Source organism: Hypanus sabinus, chromosome 3 (assembly GCF_030144855.1).
Source record: "Hypanus sabinus isolate sHypSab1 chromosome 3, sHypSab1.hap1, whole genome shotgun sequence".
In the NCBI taxonomy this organism is placed as follows: domain Eukaryota; kingdom Metazoa; phylum Chordata; class Chondrichthyes; order Myliobatiformes; family Dasyatidae; genus Hypanus; species Hypanus sabinus.
The window spans coordinates 159,891,345-159,916,107 of record NC_082708.1 but is presented as its reverse complement, the minus strand read 5'-3'; the positions used below and the strand labels follow the sequence as shown (position 1 = coordinate 159,916,107).

The window sequence follows — 24,763 nt, the reverse complement described above, 5'->3', positions numbered from 1 at the left end:
CAAGTGTGAGCCAGCTGTTATTTATGGTTCGCCTCCCGGCTCTTTGTTATACCAAGAATTACTTTTTATTCACCCGATTGTTCCCAAGGACATCAATGGGATTTGCATAGAAATCAGTCTGTGTTTGAGTCAGAGGTACAGATTAATGCAACACAGAAGCAAGCCCATCAGCTAACTTGTCTGTGTTGACCAAAATCAGGTCCCTTTTCCTTGAGTTTGCTCCAGATCCCTCTAAACCTTTCAAATCCATCCACCTGACCAAACGTCTTTTAAACATTGCAATTGTACCCACCTCTCCCCGTTCCTTGGCTGCTTGTTCCACTTGTATGGCACCCAGTGCCACTTGTATGAAAAGTTACCCTTCAACTCCACTTTAAATCTTTCTCCTCTCACTTTAAATGTACACCCTGTAGTTTTGGATTCCACTACCCTGAGGAAAAAGACTGATCACCCACCTTATCAATGCCACTCATGATCTTATAATTCTCTTTTAAACAGAGCCAGTCTATTCAGTCTCTGCTTATAACGCAAGACCGCCAGTCACAGTAACATCCTTGTGCAATAATGTTCTGCTGCCTGCTTGTCCTATTGCAGTCTGACAGGAGTTGATAGGTTCCCCAGTTTTGAATTAGCTTCACTTTGTACAATGAGGTTAATTTTGTTCTCATCATGAGGAATTCTTGAGATAAATCTGTTCATGGTTTTATTTCTGTGCCGTCAGTTCTCTTGGTCCACTGCCTTCCAAGAATAGGAATTAACGACCTGCGGGGATCAGGAGAATGATGCTGTCAGATCAAAGCCCCACTCTAAGATTTTCCTCTTGTCCTGCTTGGGACCTGGTGTTGCAAAACAATTCAATTCAGGAGGCCGGCCATTGTGTGTGCACTCTTGTTCAATTTCCGTTTGGAACTAATTTATTTTGTTATTTATTTGAACCTAACATTAGGTATTGCTGTTGGCATTAAGGCAGATTTGGACTAATGCATTGGTGACTGGTTAATTGTTGCTACAGTACTGCCATACAGTGAGAACCTTTTGTTTGCATGCGATCCAGTCAGACTGTTCCATATACAAGTACATTAAGAAATGCAGAATATAGTGTTCAGTTATAAACATAAAGATTAGTTTTATTTGTCACATACAGCGCAGTGCTACATTTCAATCAAGTCCTCCCTCACTCTTCTAAACTCCAGTGGATACAAGCCCAGCCTAGGCAACATTTCCTCTTGGGACAACCCCCCCATTCCAGGTATTCATGACTGAAACGCTCTCCAACACATTAACGTCCTTCTTCAGTAAGTAAACTGCTTCATGTATGGGCTCACCAGTTCCCTACAAAATGGAAACGGAATCTCCCTACTTTTGCAGTCGATTCCTCGGAAAACTGTTGACAATATTCTGCTAAGCTTAATCATTTGGAATGCTCAGTATCCACATTAGCCGAACCTTTCACCGTTTTAAAGGCCCTATAATGACCTCTCAACATTCTGTTCTCAAGATTTAAACTCAGAATAGCATGCCTCTTTTAAATCTCCATTTCCTCTCCAGTCCTTCTTTATTTCAATGTTAATCACAATCCATCTGTACCACTTCATTCTGCCTTCTGTTGTTGTTTTCCCTGGCACTACCTCAATGCGCTGTGGTAATGACATGATCTAACATAATCGAGTTATCAGATCATTGTCACATATGCCAAGATGCAGTGAAAAGCTTTTGTTTTGCATACCCTGCAGATGGATCATGCCATACAGAATTTTATTAAGGCAGTATAAAAAACACAAAACAGTGCTGCTTTTACAGAAGTGCAGTGCAGGTAGACAATTAGAATGCAGGTGCGGCAACAAGTTAGATACAGAGTTCTAAAATTCATCTATTAGCAGATGAGTGGTTCTTTCAAGTGGGATAGAAGCCATCCTTGCACCTGGTGATTTGTGCTCACAAACCTTTGTATCTTCTGTCTAATGGAAAGCTGAAGATGAGAGAATAACTAGGGTGAGAGGGGTTCTTGATTATGTCGGCTACTTTCCTGAGGCAGTGGGAGTGTAGATAAGAGTCGCTGGAGGGGTGATGGTTTTCTTCTTGGACTGGGCTGTGTTCACAACTTCTTGCAGTCTTGGGCAGAGCAGTTGCCAACACGAGCTATGGTGTATCCAGATAGGGAGATTTCTATAGTACAAAGATGAAAATTGTCAGGGACGTGGCGAATGTCCTTCACCTTTGGAGGAAGTACAGATGTTTCTGTGTTTTCTTGGCTGTGGTGTCAATGTTGCTGAACCAAGGCAAGTTGTTGGTGATGTTTAAAGTTCTCAAACATCTCCACCTCAGACCATTGATATATACAGGAGTGTGTGCTCTGTCCAATTCCAAAAGTCAATGACCCTCTCTTTTGTTTTGCTGTCACTGAGGGGAAGGATGTTGTCTTGACACCAAGCAGCCAGGCTCCATATTTCATTCTTGTAAGTACATAGGTGTAGGTGCTCAGCGAAGCAGTCTCCCAATCCGGGTCTCACTGATATACAGGAGGCCACCGGATACTGTAGATGACCCCAACAGACTCACAGGTGAAGTGTAGCCTCACCTGGAAGGACTGTTTGGAGCCCTGAATGGTAGTGAGGAAGGAGGTGTAGGGGCAGGTGTAGCGCTTGCAAGGATAAGTGACGGGACGGAGATCAGGAGCAGTCCTTGAGGAAAGCAGAATATGTGGGGAGGGAGGAGGGAAAGATGTGCTTGGTGGTGGGATCTCATTGGAGATGGCGGAGGTCACATAGAACTATGTGCTGGACATGGAGGCTGGTGGGGTAGTAGGTGAGGACAAGAGGAACTCTATCCCTGGGAGGATGGGGTGAGGGCAGACATGTGTGAAATGGAAGAGATGCGATTGAGTGCAGCAATGATGGCGGAGGAAGGGAAGCCCCTTTCTTTAAAGAAGGAGGACATCTCCCCAATTCTGGAATGAAAAGCTTCAACCTGAGAACAGATGTGGCAGAGACAGAGGAATTGAGAGAAGGGAATGGCGTTTTTTACACGTCACAGTGGGAAGAGGTATAGTTCAGGTAGCTGTGAGAGTCAGTAGGTTTATAAAAGATAGCGGTTGATAAACTGTCTCCTGAGATAGAGACGGAGTGATTGAGAAAGGGAAAGGAGGTGTTGGAAATAAACCAGGTGGGGAAGTTGGAGGCTAAGTTAATGAAGTTGATGAGCTTGGCATGGGTGCAGGAAGCAGCACCAATGCAGTCATCAATGTAACATAGGAATAGTTGGGGAGTGATACCAGTGTAGGCTCACAACTAAGACTGTTCATGTAGCCAACAAAAAGGCAGCCATAGCTGGGACCCACGTGAGTACCCACGGCTACACCTTTTGTTCGAAGGAAGTGGGAGGAGCCAAAGGAGAAATTATTGAGTGCAAGGACCAGATCCGCCAGACGGAGGAGAGTGGGGGTAGAGCGGAACTGGTTGGGTCTCGTGTCCATAAAGAAACGGAGAGCTTTGAGAGTTTCCTGGTGGGGGATAGAAGTGTATAGCAATGATCAGGACCAGGGAACTTGAAATCATTGAAAGGATCAACAGCGTGTGACTTAAAAAAGTGAGGCAGTGTTCATTAGTTCAATGTCCATTTAGGGATCGGATGGCAGAGGGGAAGAAGCTGTTCCTGAATCACTAAATGTGTGCCTTCAGGCTTCTATACCTACTTCCTGCCTCCTTACTCCCTTGTGTTCTTCATGACATTGTCTTTGATTGAATCTCTACACTCTACCTCAGCCAGTCCTGATGGAAATCATCTCCACCTTCTCCCCACTCTGAGAAAGTGTTTAGAATCAACCGACCAACATGTGGTACCATGGAGTTGCCTGGTCCCTGGTGAATACTTGTCTCTCATCTACCCAGGCCTCTTCTGACTCACCTTGTAGCACAGTTTGAGTCATGTGTATTAGACCTTGCTCACTTTAAATGCAGCCATGGCAAATAACATTAGAACTTGTACTCAGGACCATTAAAGAAATTTTAATGACCGCTGGCATTTATTAATTACTGTAGAAATCAATAAGATTTACTTTTAACTGTTGTAACTAAATTCAGTTTTAGTCCCACCCTTTGTATAAAAGAGCATTATGATTAGTGCACAAGTAAAAGGTCAAAATAATAAACTGAGTTGTTTGGATAAGGATTATAGGCTAAACCTTGATCTCTTACCAGTCTGATCAAACTTGTAAAAGGGTTGGTGGGGCTAAGGAAGTGAAGTAAATCAGCATAATAGACCTGAACATTAAAATGAAAGCAGATCCTTCCTGTGTCAATTCTTTGTGAAGGGCAAGTGTAAGATAAAAGAACTGGTAATTCAGCCCAGTGCTTTCCTTTCCCAACTCTCTCTGCAGCACCTGTTCCATGTTTCCTTTAACTTTCTTCAATAACTTCTGAAAATTATAACTATTAGCTTTCTCCACAACTCCAGCCAGTAAATTGTGGATCATAACTTCAGGGTGACAGAGTGGCACATTTAGCAGAGCTGTGATCTCACAGATCCAGAGATCTGGGTTCCATCCCAAGCCTGGGTGCTGTCTGTGAGGAGTTTACGTAATCTCACATGTTCTGCCTGTGCCTCTGGGGATGTTTGGGTTAATTTCCACATCCCTATAACGAGTGAGTTGCTCAGTAAATGTGGTCACTCTAAATTAACGTTGTGTGTGGATGAGTGGTAAAAAGTTGGCAGAGCTGATGGGAATGTGGGATTAGTTTGACATTAGTACGGATGGATGGTTGATAGTTGGTGTGGATTCAGGGGGACAAAGGGATATCTTCAGGCCTTGTGTTTCTACGATCCTATGACGGGCATAGGAGCAGCACAGATAGGGTGACTGCACACAGTCTTTTTCCTGGGGTTGGACAATCAAGAACTAGAGGGCATAAGTTAGAAGTAAGGGAGAAAGATTTAATAGTAACCTGAGGAGCAATCCTTTCACCTAGATGGTGGTCAGTATGGGGAATGATTTGCCAGAGGAAGTGGTTGTGGTGGGTACACTAACAACACTGTACAGGTATATGAATAGGAAAGGCTTAGAGCAGGTTCTCCCAACCTTTCTAATGCCATGGACCCTTACCATTAACCGAGTGGGTCCGTGGACCCCAGGTCAAAAACACCTGATTTAGAGGGATATGGGTCAAACGCAGGTAATGGGACTAAATTAGATGGGATGTGTATCTTTATCGATGTTGGACCAGTTGTGCGGAAGGACCTGCTTCTATGCTGTACAATTCTGACTCAATAACTCCAAAGACATTGTGCCCAGTTGTTGACTAAGGAGTAAGACTGACAGAAAAATGACCTTTCATCCATACCAACCATGGTGCCTATCAATCTTACTTCCATTCTCCTGCATTAGACCCATTTTCCCATTTGCATTTCCGGTCTGAACACCTGTCTTAATGACCATTGCCCGGCAGTACTCACATCGAGAGCGATGAAATGCTTTGAGAGGTTGGTCATGACTACACTGAACTCCTGCCTCAGCAAGGACTTGGACCCATTGCAATTTGACTATCGCCACAATAGGTCAACAGCAGACGCCACAATAGGTCAACAGCAGACGCAATGGTTCTTCACACAGCTTTAGACCACCTGGACAACACAAACACCTATGTTAGGATGCTGTTCATTGACTATAGCTCGGCATTTAATACCATCATTCCCACAATCCTGATTGAGAAGTTGCAGAGCCTGGGCCTCTGTACCTCCCTCTGTAATTGGATCCTCAACTTCCTAACCAGAAGACCACAATCTGTGTAGATTAGTGATAACATACCTCCTCGCTGACGATCAACACTGGTGCACCTCAGGGGTGTGTGCTTTGCCCACTGCTCTACTCTCTATATACACATGACTGTGTGGCTAGGCATAGCTCAAATACCATCTATAAATTTGCTGATGATACAACCATTGTTGGTAAAATCTCAGATGGAGTGAGAAGGCGTACAGGAATGAGATATGCCAACTAGTGGAGTGGTGTCACAGCAACAACCTGGCACTCAATGTCATTAAGATGAAACAGCTGATTGTGAATTTCAGGAAGGGTAAGACAAAGGAACACATACCAATCCTCATAGAGGTATCAGAAGTGGAGAGAGTGAGCAGCTTCAAGTTCCTGGGTGTCAAGATCTCTGAGGTCCCAACCTGGTCCCAACATACTGATGTAGTCATAAAGAAGGCAAGACAGCGACTATACTTCATTTAGAGTTTGAAGAGATTTGGTACGTCAACAAGTACACTCAGAAACCTCTATAGATGTACTGCGGAGAGCATTCTGAAAGCTGTGTCACTGTCTGGTATGGGGGATGGGGGATACTGCACAGGACTGAAACTGCAGTGGGTTGTAAATTTAGTCAGCTCCGTCTTGAGTGTTAGCCTACCAAGCATCCAGGACATCTTCAGGAAGCGGTGTCTCAGAAAGGCAGCGTCCATTTTTTAGGACCTCCAGCACCCAGGGCATGCCCTTTTCTCACTGTTACCATCAGGTAGGAGGTACAGAAGCCTGAAGGCACACACTCAGTGATTCAGGAACAGCTTCTTCCCCTCTGCCATCCAATTCCTAAATGGACATTGAACCCTTGAGCACTACCTCTTGTTTTTAATATATATTATTTCTGTTTTTGCACAATTTTAAAATCTATTCAATATACGTATACTGCAATCTATTTATTTATTTATTTATTTATTCTCTCTCTCTCTCTCTCTCTCTCTCTCTCTCTCTCTCTCTCTCTCTCTGCTAGATTATGTATTGCATTGAACTGCTGCTGCTAAGTTAACAAATGTCACGGCACATGCTGGTGATAATAAACCTGATTCTGATTCCTTCCAAATGTCTTTTAAATGTAATTGTACCTCCTCCACCATTGCAGATAATCACCACACTATTTGTGGAAAAGCTTGCTTCTCAGATCACCTTAAAATCCCCCCCCCCCCACTTTAAACCTGTGCCCTGTAGTTCTGGGCTTCCTGCCCCAAGGAAAAAAACTATCCACCTTATCTATAAACTTTATATGGTTATTGCCTCAGTTACTGCCTTGTTCCAGTGAGAACAAACCAAACCTATCCTATCCCTCCTTAATATTTCCAGGCAATGTCCTGGTAGGTACATGGATTGGAAAGATTTGGGTCAAATGCGGGCAATAAATACTAGCCTTGTTAGGTGTTTTTGTCGTCATGGATGAGCTGGGCTGAAGACCCTGTTTACATGTTGCATAGCTCTAAAACCTGTTTTTGTTCCATCATCCTTTGCTGGCCTGTCATTAATTCTCACAATAGTATGTGCCTATTCTTTCATTCTGATTCCATACTTAATTCTATCAGTTAAGCATGGAAGCCTCCCCTTCTCCTCACTACGCAAGCCATCTTGCCTCTCCACACTCAGTCCTGATGCAGGGTTTAAACCCAAAACAGCACCAATTTCTTGCCTTCCACAGATGCTGCTCAACCTACTGACTTCCTCCAGCAGATTGTATGTTGCTCCAGGCTCCAGCATCTGCAGGCTCGTGTCCACGTGGAAGGATAATGTTTCTCTCAGAATCCTATTTCCCAATGGAATATACCTTCACAGTCAGCTACTATTTGATTTTCTCAGTCCCCTCTTGACAACTTTATCGTCATACCTTTGTAATCCCTTTCATTTAATTTTAAGACACTTGCTTCACACCTAAGTAGGACTGACTGTGGAGTTTATCAAATTATGGTCACTCTTTGCCCAAGGATACTTCATAAGATAATTGATTAATCCTTCCTCGTTTAATATGTCTGCATCTAAAATAGCCTGTTTTCTGGTTGATTTAACAATGTATTGTTCCATGAGATTGTCCCAAATACATGGTCTGAACTTCACCTCAATTCTGACATTTTAGTTTGTCCAATTTGTATAAATACTAGAATTGCCCATGATTACTGCTGTACCTTTCCTGCAAGCCCCCATTATTTCCTCATTTAGATAGGCAAGGTGCTGTGATAGCATTAGAGCTCTGAGGGGAAAATTATTCACTGTCAGGCCAAGAGTGAATTGAAATCACATTGCAATTGGAAGGGGACTTTGACCAAAATTCATCTAGTTAGAATGCTATTGTTATAAATCCTTAAAAACGTTATTGCACTACTGCAGAATAGGTATCATTAAGGTATGACCATCTTTTTCCAGAAGAAGAAGTTGAGGGTCAGTGTTCAATGTCACCCTCTGAGATTGATCCAGACAGTTTGCGGTTGGGGCAATGCAATAGAAGAGTTTATGAGTACCTCTTCTTCATTCCAAAATTATCTCACAACCCATAAAGATGGGCAGCTTATCAGCCTCAATGTTGATTGAACCGCTTGATGGAATGACAGAAATAGATGAGAAAGAATTGCCAACCTGATTGAGGCCATTGTTTGTGTAATAAAATAGATCAAAATATGACAGGAAGGGAACTATTAGACCCAAGTTATATTTGACAATGCTGATTATGCTTATCGCATTAGGCTCATTAGAAGGAGATTTTGTTCCACGTTTGATCCATAAAAATCAAATAATTTGTCTTTGATGATAGTCATCCTACCCAAGTAGAGTTAGTGTGCATTTGATTTTCATTCCTGAGTAATCTTGGCCCTCAGACAGCAAGCAAACAGAAGCAGAAGAGGGCCACTTGGCTCATCAAGCCTGCCCACCATTCAATATGATTTGTGCTGGCCTCAGCACCTCCTCAGTGCCGGTTCCCCATAACCCTCAATTCCTTGATCTTTCAAATATTTATCTATCTGCCCACCACATACCCTATCAAACTCTGTGAGAATTTGTACATTCCCATGAGATCGCTCTTCCAAAGTACTGGAAATGCATGTGGTCTGTTTAAAGTGTCCACATCGGAAAAATCTCATACCAGAAATCAGTCTGACAGCCATCACTGTACATCCCCATAGGAAGAATACGCTTCCACAGGAGGGAATTTTGATGTGCACAATATTCCAGATGCGGCCTTGGTGGGGCTCTCTATAACTAAGCCGACTTTCTTTCTGCACTTCAATCCTCTTGCAAAAAAGACTAACATGTTGTTGCCTTCCCAACTGTTCACAACACCTGCATATTAACTTAGCAGTGTGTGTACAAGAACACCAGACATTCAGTCTCATCATTTCAAAATCTCTCCTCTTCAAAGTCAAAGTTAAGTTTATTGTCATATGCACAGGTGCAATGAGAAAGAGCTGGAGCAGCATAACAGGCACGTGCAATCAGTGACACAACATTTACAAGAAAAGCATAAATTAATGTACACAATTTTTACAAAAAAGGAAACAATTAAGAGCAAAAACAAAGTCGATCGTAGTGTAAAGTGGTCATAGTGTTGCTGTTCTGAGGTTGTGATTTGGATTATGCTGTGGCTTCAAACACGGAATGTTTGAAGGGGAGTAGCTGTCCTTGAACTTGCTGGTGTTGGGAATTCAGGCTTCTGTACTTGCCTGATGTGAGAAGATGACATGGTCCAGATGGCGAGCATTTTTGATGATGGATGTTGCTTTCTTGAGATGGCACCTCCTGGAGATACTACCAGTGTTTGGGAGAGATGTGCCAGTGATATATTGGGGAGAGTCCACTACTCCCTGCAGCTGCTTACTTTTCTGAACACTCGAATTTCCATACCAGACCACGAGGCACCAGTCAGCATACTCTCAATAGTACATTTGTAGAAGTTTGTTAAGAGTGTTTGGTGACAGGCCAAACCCAGTTAACTTCTGTAAGGGGTTAGGGTTTGAGCAGAGACTGTCTGTGTTAGTGAAGATGGGGGGGGGGGGGGTTGTTCGGGGGGAGAGAATCTCTTGCTGGGGTGGGACTTACAAAATCACAAGCAAGAAATGGTGGAAAGATCAAAAACCACATGCACATCTTTAGGTCAATACTAGATGAGGAGGTGCTTAGGAATAAGCAGGTTGGTTCAAGAATCAAATAGTTGAAGGGAAATAGCTATCCTTGAACTTGGTGATCTGTGACTTCTGCCTTTTTGTACACTGTTTTCACCTATCATAGCCAGTCCTATCGTTTCATCTTCTCTCAAATTTTCTGTCCAATCAATGGTGTTGATTACTAATACAATGCATTCTATATTTTTAATAACATTGTACCAAAGTCTTTCTGACAGGCCACAAACTGTTCATTCACCAAGTTTCCAATTATTTCATCAGCTGCTTACAACCTCGACGGATATGGACATCACAAAATCGAAAAACTACAGATAATGGAAATCTGAAATAAAACCAGGAAGAGCTAGTTTGGATGTTCAGATGTAGGGTCTCAAACCCATATGAGAATGATTTCTCTCTCCACAGCCACTGTCTGACTAGCAGAGTGTTTCCAACATTTACTCTTTTTAAGTTACAAACATCACTTCTTTTTCATAAATGCATTAAGTGAAGTGACTCTGTCACAGATCCACAAACTCATTGTCCACGGGAGAGAATACTAAGAGTGATTCTTGCAGCAATAGCACAAACATGACAATTTTCAGTATCAGAATCAGAATCAGGCTTGCTATTACTGTCTTATATGATGTGAAATTTGTTGTTTTGAAGATGTAGTATAGTGCAAAGTCAAAAAATTACAATAAATTACAAGATAAATTAGTGAGAAACAAGGAATAATGGACTGTGCAGGAATCTGATGGTAGAGGGGAAAAAGCTGTTCCTAGCTCATTGAGTGTGGGTCTTCAGGTTCCATGATGGTAGTAATGAGAAGAGAGCGTGCCCCAGGTGGGGGGGGGGGGCAATAATGATTGATGCCACCTTCTTGAGGATGTCCTTGATGGCAGGATGGGTGGGAGCTGTGCCCATGGTGAAGCTGGCTGGTTCTACAGCACCGACCCTCCTTGCAATCCCAGGCATCTGAGCTTCAGGAAAGGAGATGAATCTGTGCATGAGAACCACAGCCTGCTCTTAGTCACTCAACACCGGGAAAGACCTCATCAGAGTCCTTTTCAACCCTCTCCTACAGTGACAAAACAGCCATTCCCAAATCCTGGTGTGGATTACAATGGATATGATCTTCATCACATGACAATCCCGGAGCAGTGCATGGAGCAGCAACAGTGCTGTGTGTGATCTTCTTTCACCACACTGAAGCTTTTGTCTTCATTACAACTAGGAGAGAGTGAAATCAGTGCAATACTTCATGGGCACATCCCTCTCCACCACTTGTACTATCTGTATGAGGCACTGCCCCAAGAAGGCAACATTCATTTCAGAAATGCCCACCATCCAAGCCATGGCATCTTCTCACAGCTACCATCAGGCAGGAGGTACAGCAGCCTGAAATCCCACACCACCGGGTTCTTGAATCAATCAGTAAAAACTTAAAACACTTTGAGTAACACTTTGACCACTTTGCACTAAAATGGACTTCATTTTCTTTTGCTCCAGCTGTGTTCTTTTTTGTGAAAAGTGTGCATAATTTATATTTAATTTATAATTTTCTTGTGAATGCTGCTTATATGGGCCTCTAATATGGCTGCAAGCAAATTTTACAATGCACCTGTACATATGTGGATTTGAGCATATGACTTGACTTTGACATTGGCTTTAAACACGCTGCACAAGTTCAGCTGCAGGCGGAATTTCATCTCCAATAATGGCAGGTATGCATGATACAAATGAACGAGCCTACAAACAGAAGAATTTTAATGAATACTGGTGTCACACTTGTTCAACCTTTCCCATTCAGAGTCCAACTTCCGACAGGAAATAAAGCTCATCTTCAAGACCGGTGGGGAACCATTCAGCTGACTGTCTACACTCCAGAACCATGCTTAGCCCAAACCTCAAGCTACAGTAAGCAGATGAACCTGGCATTCACATAAGTGCAGAGACCAAGATCCATACATGCAGATGAGCCTTATACTCAACATCAGCCCGACAGAGGTCCCTTACCAACCTGGTCCCACTGGACACACTGCTCTCAAATCCCGCAGGATTCGAGTGGAAACAAATCACCCTCATTCCCAAGGAAATGAGTAAGACTCTTTGTGGAGCAAAGAAAACAGGGATAACCTACCAGAAGCCTTTAAACTCGCTGATCTTGAAAATAATCCCCTCAAATATTTCCTCTCTCTTTCCCCACTCCCCCCTTCCTCCCTCCCCTCTAATCTCACTCTCATTTGTTTGCTCTCCCTCATCAATCTTCCAGCTGCACCTTATCAGCAGCTGTCAAGGGCATCTGACTCCTCACTGTGGAACTATTTCCAACCTCCTCCTCCTCCTTCCCGCTTATAATTATCCAAAGTCGTCTCTCTTTCTACAGCCACTGTTATTTTATCTGTGCTGCAGCACCATCTACTGTACAACATAGAGAATGCAGCATTGTTCCTGGTAAGCCTTCCCAGGTTTCATACCTCCAGTGAAGTTGATGCAGAGTTTAGACCAACACTTGGAGCTATGAGGAGACCAAAGTGTCTGTAGTTAATTAAGGGATAGCCATGAAGATCAGTAGCAGTAGGGCTGAGAACTGGGAGCACGTCAGTACTCACCAGAGGTTAAATACGTAATGGGTTATAAGCAGCTGAACAATATAACAGTTCTCAGAGTGTAAGGAATTGTTGACACTCCTGGTCAGAACCCTGCAACAGGACTGAGAGTGGAGAGTGTAAGTTTTATGGGTATGAAAATAGTAAAGGACTAGTGAGGAAGTTACAAGGGTTAGATCCCTCAAAGATGCTGCAAAAGTTGATAGGGTTGTTAAGAAGATATAAGATGTGCTGGTCTTCATTAGTCACAGGACTGAATTCAGAAGCCAAGCTCGAATGTTGCAGCTCTATGAAACCCTGGCTGGACCACACTTGGAGTATTGTGTTCAGTTCCAGTTGCCTCAATATAGGCAGGATGTCACAAATACCAGAAAATCTGCAGGACAGGCATCATCAATGGAAAAGAGTATTTTTGGGCCAAAACCCTTCTTCAGGACTGGAAAGGAAGGGGAGGAAGAAGTACAAAGTGGCAGGTGATGGGTGGAACCGACAGAGAGGAGGGGGTTGAACTAAAGAGCTGGGAAACTGATTGGTGAAAGAGTTAAAGGCTGGAGAAGGTAGAAGACCATGGAAGAGGAGGAGGAGGAATGCCAGAGGGAGGTGATGGGCAAGTAAGAAGATGAGGTGAGAGAGGGAAGCAGGAGTGGGGAATGGTGAAGGAGAGGAGGGGAGCTCTTATCAGAAGTTTGAGAAATCAATGTTCATGCCATCAGGTGGAAAGCTACCCAGATGGAATATAAGGTGTTGTTCCTCCAACCTGACTGTGGCCTCATCACAACAGTAGAGGAGGCCATGGATTGGCATTTTGGAATAGGAATGGGAAGTATCATTGAAACGGGTGGCTACCAGGAGATCCTATTCTTTGCGTCGGATAGAGTGAAGGTGCACTGTGAAGCAGTCTCGCAATCCGGGTCTCTCTGATATACAGGAGGCCTCACCGGGAGCACCAGATACAGTCGATGACCCCAACAGACTCACAGGTGAAGTGTTGCCTCACCTGGAAGGACTGTTTGGGACCCTGAGTGGTAGTGAGGGAGGAGGTGTAGGGGCAGATGTAGCACTTGTTCTGCTTGCAAGGATAAGTGCTGGGAGGGAGATCAGTGCGGAGGGACGAATGGACAAGGGAATCGTGTGTAGGGGGCGATCCCTGTGGGAAGTGAGGGAAGGGAATGGTGGTAGGATTCCATTGGAGATGACAGAAGTTACAGAGGATTATCTGCTGGATATGGAGGCTAGTGGGGTGGTAGGTGAGGACAAGAGGAACCCTATTCTTGGTGTGGCAGCGGGAAGATGGGGTGAGGGCAGATGAGTGTGAAATGGAAAAGATGTGAGTAAGGACAGCAGTAATTGTGAAGGAAGGGAAGCTCCTTTCCTTGAAGAAAGAGGTTATCTCAGTTATTCTGGATTGAAAAGCCTCATCCTGAGAGCAGATGCATTGGAGACAGAGGAACTGAGAGAATGGGATGGCATTTTTACAAGTGACAGGGTGGGAAGACATATAGTCCAGATTGCTGTGAGAGTCAGTGGGTTTATAAAAGATAACAGTATCAAAGGTTTCAAAGGTACATTTAATGTCAGAAAACTGTATATCATATACATCCTGGAATACCTTTTCTTTGCAACCATCCTCAAAAACAGAGGAGTGCCCCAAAATAATGAATGACAGTAAAATTTTAGAACCCTGAAGTCCCCCCCCAGCTCCCCTCCCTCCCAAGTGTAAGTGGTAGCAAGCAACGATCCCCCCTCCCCCACCAGCAAAAAAAAGCATCGGCACCCACCACCGAGCACTCAGGAGTGAGCAAAGACACAGTTACCCCAAAGATACTCGTTCACCTGGTATTCGACATACCACGGGCTCTCTCTCCCCCTAATAAGGGAGAAAGAGATGTCTCCGTTTCACACTGAGAGGGGAGACATAACAAACAACTCGCTCGTTTACATCGTTAAAAGTCTATAGTGTCGCTTTTTCCGAGCTCTGTGTCCAAAGATCTCAGGTCTCTGGGCACACAGCCAAAGATCTTCCGACTCCCACAACATGCTGACCTCCTACCGGGAGTCCGGCTTCGATCCACCCGTCTCCAGAGCCATGAGATCTCGGGCCCCCAAAGGCAAGCTAAGCTCTTGGGCCATGTCCTTGGCAAGGCAAATAACTGCCAGTCGTGAAACCCCAAAGTGGGTCCCATTCCAGCAAAGAACCGAAGCCAGAGTGTAGCTCCAGGTCGGGGTCCTCAAAAGAACCCTGAAAGGGAAAAATAGAGACATTAAAGATGGAACTAGAGCCATTTCCAAAGATGCAAACAAAGGAGTCGCCGTTTAGTGCCAGTGGGCAGACTGTCTCCAGAGACTGAGACGGAGAGATTGAGAAAGGGAAGAGAGATGACAGAATGGTGAGAAAGGGGAGAGAGGTCAGAATGGTGAGAAAGGGGAGAGAGATGTCAGAATGGTGAGAAAGGAGAGAGAGGTGTCAGAATGGTGAGAAAGGGGAGAGATGTCAGAATGGTGAGAAAGGGCAGAGAGGTGTCAGAATGGTGAGAAAGGGGAGAGATGTCAGAATGGTGAGAAAGGGCAGAGAGGTGTCAGAATGGTGAGAAAGGGGAGAGATGTCAGAATGGTGAGAAAGGGGAGAGAGATGTCAGAATGGTGAGAAAGGGGAGAGAGGTGTCAAAATGGTGAGAAAGGGGAGAGATGTCAGAATGGTGAGAAAGGGGAGAGAGGTGTCAGAATGGTGAGAAAGGGGAGAGAGGTGTCAGAATGGTGAGAAAGGGGAGAGAGATGTCAGAATGGTGAGAAAGGGGAGAGAGGTGTCAGAATGGTGAGAAAGGGGAGAGAGGTGTCAGAATGGTGAGAAAGGGGAGAGAGATGTCAGAATGGTGAGAAAGGGGAGAGAGGTGTCAGAATGGTGAGAAAGGGGAGAGAGGTGTCAGAATGGTGAGAAAGGGGAGAGAGATGTCAGAATGGTGAGAAAGGGGAGAGAGGTGTCAGAATGGTGAGAAAGGGGAGAGAGATGTCAGAATGGTGAGAAAGGGGAGAGAGATGTCAGAATGGTGAGAAAGGGGAGAGAGATGTCAGAATGGTGAGAAAGGGGAGAGTGGTGTCAGAATGGTGAGAAAGGGGAGAGTGGTGTCAGAATGGTGAGAAAGGGGAAAGATGTCAGAATGGTGAGAAAGGGGAGAGAGATGTCAGAATGGTGAGAAAGGGGAGAGATGTCAGAATGGTGAGAAAGGGGAGAGATGTCAGAATGGTGAGAAAGGGGAAAGATGTCAGAATGGTGAGAAAGGGGAAAGATGTCAGAATGGTGAGAAAGGGGAGAGAGGTGTCAAAAAGTGTTCCCCTCCTGTTAAGCAGGATATAGAAACTTTAGAGAGGGTGCTGAGATTTACCAAGTTGCTGCCTGGACTACAAATCACGTTTTATGAGTAAAGGTTGAGTGAGCTAGGGCTTCCCTCTTTGGAGTAAAGAGGATGAGAGGCAACTCAATAGAAATTTGTAAGATTATGAGAGGCCTAGATAGAGTAGGCAGCCAGCAACATTTTCAGGGTGCCAGTGCCAAATGCCAAAGGATATTTGTTTCAAGTGAGTGGAGGAAAGTTTTGGGGGGATGTCAGAGTTAGTGTTTTTATAATGAAAGTGGTATATGCGTGGAACACTCCACCAGGGGTGGTGCTAGAGGCTGATCCAATAATGACATTGAAGAGGTGGGTAGGCACATTGGTGAAAGAAAATGGCGGGTTATGGGATGTGTAAAAGTAAAGGATCAGACTGAAGTTAGAGTAGTTTAAAAGATCGACTCAACATTGTGGGCCAAAAAACCCACATGTTTGAACTGCAGATGCTGGAATGCGGAGCAACACGCAAAAGCAGTGGAAGAACTCAACAGGTCAGGCAGCATCAACAGAGAGAAATGCACAGTCGACATTTCAGGTTGAGTCACTTCATCTGGACTGGAAAGATGGAGGGGAGGTAGCCAATTTGAACAAAGTGAAGGGAGGGGCAGTGCAGAAGCTGACAGGTGGATCTGAGTGAGGGAGGAAGGAGAGTGGCAGTGACATCAGAATTTGGAAGGTGTTTAGTGGAAGGGACAAAGGTGTGAAAATGTGGAACCTTGAGAGAGGACTGGGGAACATGGAATAAAGGGAGAGAAGTTGGGAGGGGGGAGTAGTGGGAGGAGTGTGTGGGTGATGGGCAGGTAGAATGGCTGGGGGAATGGGAAAGATAGTGAAAAGAATCACTTGGATCAGGAGGAGAGAGAAAAGAAAAAAAGGGAGAAATGACAAAGGAGGGAGTGGTTACTGCAAATTTGAGAACCCAGTGTTCGTGCTGCCAGGCTGGAGACTGCCCAGGTGAAATATGGTGTAGTGAAGGAGCTTCATACTCCTTACAGATAGAGACAAGGGAATCTCTAGAGGAGCTATAGAAAATGGCAGAAGAACTGTCTTTGTTGAAGGCAAAAAAATAAAACTGGACAAAGGAGGTAAATAGCTTGAATCGGGCCCTTCAGCCCGTCAAGTACCAATCCACTTCTGAGGATGCCCTCCTCTCCACCATTGTCATCTCCATGATTTGGGTTTCATGTGTGTTGGGTCAACTCTTCCTTTGGCCATGATGGTCCAGTGTTGTTTCTTCCCTGAAGGGGCTAGGTTTTCGCTCCCTCAGTTACGTTGATGTGCCTGTCTTCTTTCAACCACCTCGCATTTTGCCTTTCTGGTTCCAGCAGCCTTTTATTGCCAGGAATAAAGCCTGGGTGTGAATCTCATCAGCGACAGCGTACTACCCTATTAGACTGGGCGTTCAGAACATCCGTTCACCATTTCCACCAGCTGCAATGAGATCCCACCACTAGTCACATCTTTCCCTCCCTACCCCTTCCAGCCTGCCACAGACACCACTCTCTCTGTCTACTCACTCCTCCCCTGCCTGGCCGCTGGAACTTCCCCTACAGGTGAAACACTTGTCCTTACACCCCCTCCTTCACCAGCATCCAGGGACCTAAATGGCCAGCTCAGGTGCAGCAAAGGTTTCTGTGCACCTCCTTCAAGCTGGTTTACAGGATTTAATGCTCCTGGTGTAACCTTCCCTACATGACCAAGGCCAAGTGCAAATGAGTCGCCTGCCCTGTAGAGCATCTGCAATCCTACTTCCCATTCGTAGTCCAACTCAGCTCATCCTCCCAATCCCAAACCGACCTATCCAAACAACAACAACACACAAAATGCTGGTGGAACGCAGCAGGCCAGGCAGCATCTATAGGGAGAAGCGCTGTCGATGTTTCGGGCCGAGACCCTTCGTCAGGACTAACTGAAAGGAAAGATAGTAAGAGATTTGAAAGTAGTGGGGGGGGGGGGGGGGAATGTGAAATGATAGGAGAAGACCGGAGGGTGTGGGGTGAAGCTAAGAGCTGGAAAGGTGATTGGCGAAAGTGATACAGAGCTGGAGAAGGGAAAGGATCATGGGACAGGAGGTCTCGGGAGAAAGAAAGGGGGGGGGAACACCAGAGGAAGATGGAGAACAGGCAAACAACTAAAAATGTCAGGGATGGGATAAGAAGGGGAGGAGGGGCATTAACGGAAGTTAGAGAAGTCAATGTTCAACTCATACTCTGTCTACATCCATACGGTATGAACCGATCAAACAACCTTTGCCCCCGTGGGTTCCCCTCAATCTCTCTGATCCCCTGTTTTTGCTCCCTTTCCCATACCTCCCTCCAGTTTTCCTCTCCCAATTTTGACCCCAGCCCCCTCCTAGTTCCTTCCACCTACCACCCACATAGTTCACCCACTGTATCCTATTTCCATCTGGTTCCATCCACCCTTCACCTCTCATCTAATGGTCCCGATCACTTTCCATTATTTATCAGACACCAGCCTTGTGTTCCTGCTTATCTCCTCCCAGCAGCTGTCTCCAGCCTCCCCTGGCCACCTTGTTCCATCTGCCTTTTTTTCTGTCTGCTTCCACCTATCACTCTCCTGCCTCTGTCTCCCAACTCTACCCCTTCCACTGCCCTCCTGGCTCTTTCTGCCCATTACCCTTTACACCTTCTTGGTCCACCAATCACCTCTCATATCCCTCCTCTTCCCCTTTTTATACTGGCCATTGCCTCAATCCTAAGGCAGGGTTTGCACCTGAAATGCTTCATCTCATTTCCCCAAGCTCCCATGCCAAAGGCTGAGACTAGAATACATTTCGCCAATCTCTTTGTCTCACCATCCTCACCATCTGCTGTGTCCTCGAGATCAGCTGAGCTGAGCATGTTGGCTGTCTGCATGCCCTGGCCCAGCAGGACCCAATGTTCACACTGTGTGTCTTCATCTCAAGTATCTCTATGAGGTGTTTCCTCAATGTCATTTGGCCACTCCAAGTATTGTGTGCATTTCTGGCTGCCCATTACAGAAAGGACGTGGAGGCTTAAGGTTCAGAAGAGGTTTATCTGAATTACAGAGTATGAGCTCTAAGGAGACATTTGGCAAACGTGGGTCATTTTCTTTGAAGTGTCAGAGGCTGAGTGGAAACCTAATAGAACTTCATAAAATTATAAGGCATAGAAAATATTTTGGATATATGCCTCGAGAATGGTTGAAAAGAGATAATATTTAATGAATATACTGTTGGTGGCTGGTAAAAAGATTCTTACTAGGAAATGGTTATCACAGGAGAGCCCAACTTTAAATGCATGGATGGAAATTACAATGGACATTTACAAAATGGAGAAGATAGCAGCATCTGTTAAACATAAGCTGGAACAATTTGATTCATACTGGGGAAAATGGTTTAACTACATAATGCCTCATAGGCCTGATTTTATTCTCACAAATCAATGAATCTGTTGTTAAAAAAAAAGATCACTCCCTACTTGTACATAGTTCTTTCCTTTTGCTTGTTTTTTCTTTCCACTCTTTTCTGTAAGTGTATACCTCAGATAAATACTTTGTGGAGATTTGTGATATACATGATTATATGATATATATGTACAATGTCTGAAATACATCTTATGGAAATCGTAGTGTTCTCACTCGGTGTGTAAGATAACGCAGAACTAAACACCGAGATAAACCGTAGTCAATGAAAACAGGGTTGCAGTAAGATTAACCATTTACTGTCCACTCTTCCTCATTAACGTATGGTGAAAACTGTTGATAAAACAATACAAGATTTGTACAGCATTTGTTTCCTCCTTGATATTACATTTACATTGTAAATACTTGCAAAAGTAAAACTACAACAAATACATCACATTAAAGTGCAGCATACAGTCAGAATCTACCTACACCATTGACTGCTTTAAATACACTTCAACTATCCGCAACTCTTTAACTAACGAAAACATAAACCTTATCAACCATCGTTACTTTTAACAGAATCGGCGTTAACATTTCAATTCAACATATCGATTATCTCATAACTTACGGCGTTGCTCTCACTGTGTTCCTAGTGCGTAGAAAGACAACTTTTCTTGCGCTGGACTCGCGCATGTGTGGCCCCCACCTTCCCGTTTCTCCAAACCAGTATTTTCCCACAGGACGCGGCGAAACCGGGTGTGATGTCACCGCATGCCGTGATATATCACAGACAACGAATTTACTTTAAACAATCCTAACTTTAACTAAAATGCTAACAAACGAATTACTAAGTGAAAATATTATAAACTAAATAACTGCCATAAAGGCAACACAGAAATATTTGTTTGATGATGAACTTCAATAAAAAATAAATTACAAAAAAGAAATCAAAAGGAAGTGTAGATTGTCAGTCTCTTTTTGGTGGAGTAGAAATGTTGAATACTAGAGGGCATGCATTTAAGGTAATAGAGGGGAATGTTTAAAGGAAATTGTGGGTAAGACTTTTTTGCACAGAGAATAGTTGGCACATGGAACAAACTGTTTTTTTCTATACAAAATATCTTTATTACAAATTCAGTGTTATATATACAAAACAGTGACTAACACAATTAATACACTACAAATACACAATACACATTAAACCAAAATGTTTCCATCTCTGTCAATGATGGCAATAACCCCCCCCATGGAGCCCAACGGTCCCAGGATGCCTCGAAGGCCGCTGTGGGCAGCATGTGTTCCTTTTCAATATTTACCCAGGCATGAACATACCCCCTAAACATTGCCAGGCAGTCAGCCTGGGCAGATCCTCTTGCCACCCTTTTCTATGATCCATGGATGGCTGTTTTCGCCAGCCCCAGGAGCAAGTTGACAAGGACATTCTCATCCTTCCATGCCCCCTCCTTACTGGACGACCATATATAAATAGGGTGGGGCTAAAATGTAACCAGAAGGCAAGAAGCAGCCCATGCAGATACGCAGAAAGGAGCTGCAGCCTCACACACTCCATGTACATGTAGTACACGGTCTCCTCCGGTCCGCAGAAGTGGCATGCGGGTGGGAGATCCGTGTACAAACTAAAGAATTTATTATAAGGCACCAGCCTCTACCCCAGATCCCCCAAGTGAATGGAAGGAACTCCCTCGTAAAGAGACTTCCTTTGGGAACTGCCCCCCCCCCCAACCTCCAGGTGGTGAGACCGACCGCCATAGCATGTCGGGATGGTGGACAAGGGCTAGGAAGAGGAGGGTGTGGAGTAGCAGCCCATAGAGGTGACTCCTACTTGCATTCCTGAATGGGACGGTGGGTATCAAGGAGAGACGGCTCAAGCTGTGCGGACTCGGCTCTTGGGTAAGATTGCGAGGCCTGGGCCCGACAAGCAGCTCAGCCTGAGTCGTTCCACACACCTGAACCGCGCTGATATCCGTTGAGGTAGGGCAAGTGTTGTCCAGGACTCCGCCCTCTGCCAGAGGAGGGGATTCCCGGCCTGAGGCAACCATGTTCCACACTCTTAGTAGGTCCTGCTAGAAGCCGGGCAGACACCACAAGGCAGCATGGCTGACGCCCGCTGGTGGAAGCCACATCTCTTCATGAAGACAGCAGCCCCTCTGGAGGAAGAATGTCACCAACGCATGCCACCTGGGAGGCTGTTCGGCATACAGGGATCTCTGCAGGGTCCTGAGGCAGAGAGCCGCCAGTCGCGTACATACACACACTAGCGACTGTCTGCCCTCTCCCACTGGGAGACTCAAGACTGCTGCAGAGACCCAGTGTTTCCTGTTACCCCAGAAGAAGTCCACTAACTTCCTCTGCGTTCTCGCTACAAAGGGGTCAGGAAGGGTCAAAGTGATCATTTGGTACCACAACATGAAGCCACCAGCTGGTTTATGACCACCACCCTGCCTCCATAGGAAAGCACCCTGAGAAGGCCTGAGAGGCTCTTAGATATGCACGGAAGGGAGGGATAAGGATTGTATGCAGGCAGAAGAGACATCGTTTAATTTGGCGTCGTGTTTGATGCAGACAGTGTGGACTGTACTGTTCTGTGTTAATTAGAAGAGTTTATATCTCAAGTGGTCTGTGATACTATTCCTCTACATGTGTATCAGTGCGACTTCTCCAAAATAAACGCAGAGCAAGCAGTTACCACTGCTTGGAACTCTATCTGCACATCTCCTGCAAAATCATAGCGCCAGGACCCTGCAGGGTCAGTGACCCACCTTCGTTTGCTGTGACTGCCTCCTTGATTTGATTGACAGCTTGCTCATGAGCATTCAGCCAACTCCTTTCCAATTTTGAAGAATAAATCTCATGATGCTCTGAAAAAAATCATCAGTGATGTAACCTGGGGTCATCGGGTGTTTCAGCTCTCTCAACATCAGACTCCCTCACCCAGGCAACCCGACTGCGGTTGATCAAGCCGTGACTTGTGTTAAAAGAACAAAGGCACAGAAGCAGAATTAGGCCATTCAGCCCATCGAGTCTGCTCCACCATTTCATCATGGCTGATCCCAGATCCCATTCAACACCACCATGATGTCCTGACCGATCAAGAATCTATCTACTTCCGTTTTGAATATACCCATGGATTTGGCCTTCACCGCAGTTCATGGCAGAGCATTCCGCATGTTCACTACTCTTTGGCTAAAAAAATTCCTCCTACTTCTGTTCTAAAATGTTGCCCCTCAATTTTGAGGCTATGCCCTCTAGTTCTGGATATCCCCACCATAGGAAACATCCTCTCCACACCCACCCTATCTAGTCCTTTCAACATTCGGTAGGTTTCAATGAGATTGCCCCCCCTCGCATTTTTCTAAATTCCGGTGAGTACAGGCCCAAAGCTACCACTCACTCCTCATATATTAACCCCTTCATGCCTGGAATCAGCCTCATGAACCTCCTCTGGACTCTCTCCAATGACAACACATCCTTTCTGAGAAAAGGGGCCTAAAGCTGTTAACGATACTCCAACTGCAGCCTGACTAATGTCTTATAAAGCTTCAGCATTATCTTCTTATTTTTATATTCTATTCCCCTTTAAATAAATGCCAACATTGCATTTGACTTCTTTAGCAACCTGTGAATTAATCTTTTGGGAGTTTTGCAAGAGGACTCCTATCCCTTTGCACCTCTGATGTTTGAATTTTCTCCCCATTTAGATAATTGTCTGCACTATTGTTCCTTTTACCAAAATGCATTATCATACATTATATTCCATTTGCCACTTTTTGCCCATTCTTCCAATTTGTCTAAGTCCTGCTGCAATCACATTGCTTCCTCAGCACTATCTACCCGTCCACCGATCTTCATATTATCCACAAACCATCAATTCCGTTATCTAAATCATTGACAAACAATGTGAAAAGTAGCGATCCCAATACTGATGCCTGGGGAACACCACTAGTCACAGGCAACCAACCAGAGAAGGCCCCCATATTCCCACTCGCTGCCTCCTGCCTGTCAGCCATTCCTCTATCCATGCCAGTATATTTACTGTAACACCATAGGATTCTATCTTGTTAAGCAGCCTCAAGTGAGGCACCTTTTTTCAATTTTCCAGTCCTCTGGGACCATGCCAGGATCAAGTGATTTTTGAAATATCATGACCAATGCATCCCCTGTCTCATCACCAACCTCTCCTAGGCCTCTGGGATGTAGTCCACCTGGTCCAGGTGACTTCTTCACCATAAGACCTTTCAGTCTGCCTAGCACTTTCCCTTTGTAATAGCAATGGCACTCAGTCCTACTCCCTGAAACTCACGGATCTCTGACCCGCTGCTAGTGAAGTCTGATGGAAAGTATTTATAAAGTTCATCCGCCATTTCTTTGTCCCCCATCACTACCTCAACAGTGTCATTTTCCAGTGGTCCTATCAACTCTCACCCCCCTTTTCCCTTTTATTCTTAGTATAACTGAAAATATCTTTTACTATCCTGCTTTATATTATCGGCTAATTTGCCCTTATATTTCATCTTTTCCTTTCTTATAGCTTTTTTAGTTGCCTTTTTTTTTGCACCTGGTATTCCCAGGCGGTCTCCCATCCAAGTACTAACCAGGCCTGAGTCTGCTTAGCTTCTGAGATCAGACGAGATTGGGCGTTTTCAGGCTAGTATAGCCGTAGGCCTTTTTAGTTGCCTTTTGTTGGATTTTTAAATCTTCCCAATCATCGAGCTTCCAGAACATATATATCTTATAAGCCCTTTCCTTGGCTTTTATGTAGTCCTTAACTTCCCTTGTCAGCCATGGTTGCCCAGCCCTGCCATTTCAAAACTACTTCCTCCGTGGGACATATCCATCCTGCACCTTGTGAACTAAATTCCCAGAAAATTCAGCCATCTCTGCTCTGCTGTCATCCCTGCCAGTATCCTCCTCCAATCCACCTGGGCAAGCTCCTCTGTCATGCCTCTGTAATTCCCTTTATTCCACTGCGACACAGGTACCTGTGACTTATGCTTCTTCCTCTCAAACTGCAGTATGAATTCAGTCATATTGTGCTCACTGTCTCCTAAGGGTTTCTTTATGTTAAACTGACTAATAAAATCTGGGTTATTACACAATCTAAGATAGCCTTTCTCCTAGTAGGCTCAAGCACAAGCTGCTCTAAAACAGCCATCTTGTAGGCATTCAATAAAATCTCTCTCTTGCGATCCACCATCAACCTGATTTTCCCAGTCCCCCATATTGCATATTGAATTCCCCCATTAGAATTGTGACATTACCCCTATTGCATGCCGTTTCCAGCTCCCTTTGCAATCTCAACCCCACATCTGAGCTACTATTTGGAGCCCTAGACATGAATCCCACAATGGCCATTTTACCCTTGCAGTTTCTTAACTCCACCCACAAGGACTTGGCATTTTCTGACCCTATGTCTCCTCTTTCTAAAGATGTAATTCCATCTCTTACCAACAG

The 24,763-nt window shown here is 44.7% G+C and overlaps 1 pseudogene; it reads right to left on the bottom strand.

Moving 5' to 3' along the window:
• Positions 1-23,855: 23,855 nt before the first annotated feature.
• LOC132392023 (5S ribosomal RNA) lies at positions 23,856-23,967 on the bottom strand (annotated as a pseudogene).
• Between the last annotated feature and the right edge of the window lie 796 nt (positions 23,968-24,763).